This window comes from Otolemur garnettii, unplaced genomic scaffold (assembly GCF_000181295.1).
Source record: "Otolemur garnettii isolate 467f Iridium unplaced genomic scaffold, OtoGar3 scaffold00003, whole genome shotgun sequence".
In the NCBI taxonomy this organism is placed as follows: Eukaryota; Metazoa; Chordata; class Mammalia; order Primates; family Galagidae; genus Otolemur; species Otolemur garnettii.
This window is the reverse complement of record NW_003852398.1, coordinates 35608561-35610372: the sequence shown is the minus strand read 5'-3', so window position 1 is coordinate 35610372 and position 1812 is coordinate 35608561. Positions and strand designations below refer to the sequence as shown.

At 40.6% G+C, this 1812-nt stretch overlaps 1 protein-coding gene across 1 annotated transcript in view; it reads right to left on the bottom strand.

Moving 5' to 3' along the window:
* Positions 1–321: 321 nt before the first annotated feature.
* HBEGF (heparin binding EGF like growth factor) overlaps positions 322–1812 on the bottom strand; it is a 13371-nt gene continuing 11880 nt past the window's right edge. Inside the window, exon 6 of the mRNA XM_003782138.1 lies at positions 322–1727. The gene's annotated coding sequence lies outside the window, so the exon portion shown is untranslated. The remainder of the gene's footprint in view (positions 1728–1812) is intronic.

The following is a 1812-nucleotide window of genomic DNA, read 5'->3' as shown; positions in this document are numbered from 1 at the left end:
ACTCTACCCAGGGGGATAGCTTGAGGCTCTGTCTCAAAAAAAAAAAAAAAAGAATTAAGACAAAACAATCTGGGTAAGATAACCAGTCCCAGTTCTGTCACTTACCAGGCATCCTCATATAAATTACATAACCTGTTTGAGCCTCAGTTTCCTCTTCTGGAAAAATGGGACAGTAAAAGTACCTCACAGAGTTTCTGGGGATATTGAGATAGTATTACATAAATAAGTCTGCTATCTAGCCTAATACCAACTCAGGGCTTAGAAAATTCCTAAGTTAAACTAGTTCCCCCATTAAAATAAGCAGAAAAGCACACAGAAGGCTATAGAGTAAGGGTTATCTTTATTTGGATTGTGAAATATAAATACGAACCAGGTTTGGAAATACAGGTTGTAACAGTCAAAAATGGCACCAGAAATTTCCAGAAGGGACCATACAGCATACCTTTGTAGGTTTGGTGAGATGGGTAGGATTACACAAAGGTCTTTCCCACCTCCAATCTTCTCGGTAGCAATTGGAAAGTAATCAATTAACAAGAACAGTCAGTTCAACATTCTTTGTTCCTCCTCAGCCTTTTTCTTTGCAAATACCTTCTTCAGACTGTCCTCTGCTGACTGATGCCTACATGGAGTAGCACCAGAAGAATGGCAAGAATAAGAGAAATGTCTTGACACAAGGGAGTGTGAGTTCCCACTCAGTGGGCCTGGAGTCCTGGGGTTGAAAGACCAGGAAAGCTGAGGCATGGAAGCCAAACCTCTACTGACATTTGGCAGGGAAAGGACGCAAGGAAACACTTTGACATCAGCACCTTGGGCTTTCAAAACACAAACGGTAGACAAATTGCCTAGGCAAGACTGCAGTCCAACTCACAGAGTGGCTCTGACCATGTTAACCCCTACATCATGACCATACAGAACTCCCCCTCTCATCATGCAAGATCTTCAGAAATGTGGACAGACAATAAACTACTTTGGATGGGTCATAGAGCCATCTCAGCTTTGTAGCAAGGGAGGATGGCAGTGAGCCAGATGGTAGGGATATGTGGTGGAGGGCCAGGAAATTGCCAAAGTAACAGTCTAGGCACTTGAAATATTATTGTTAGATTGTTAAAAACTAAATAAATTAACATACATAGAATAAAATAAATATATAATTTAAAAGGCATTTACAAACAAACAAACAAACAAAAAATAGTTGTTACTTTTCCATCTGGGGAGAAGTCCCAAAATTCAGAGTTCTCAGGTTTGTGGTATTTCACAGTTAGCTCATCAAATCCAGCACCGCATGGTCCAAATGAGAGATCCCTTGGTGGCTACTTGAGTACATGGCTTCTCAATTTTTGTTGCTTTCTTCCAGTCCACAGATCTTTACTTCTTGCTCTTTTCCTTTTTTTTTCTCAAAGATCCTGGAGCATATGGAATTTAACTGGCATTTTAATCCAGAAGATAAGTATTTAAAAAAACTTATAGGGGGAAGTGGGGCTTGGTGGAAGGAAATCAGAAGGGCATGAAGGTCTCTCGCTTTTGCTTTCTTCTGACTCAGATCCCATTACACATATTTCATTTGGCACTTGAAGGCTCTTGTATTTTGGCAATGCAATTATGGGAGGCCCAGTCTAGACAGCAAATGGGGACCAAAGACTCTTCATGACTATCTGTGAAGTCCTTCCCCTCTGCAGAATCTGCAATCAACTTGTGTCTTCTCAGAGGTAGCAGTCCCCAGCTGATTCCTAAAGCACAAAAGGAAGGCATTTAAAGCTAGATCCAATCTAAAGAGTTTTTAAGAATGTCCTGAATCCAGTCTTTTTTTTTTTT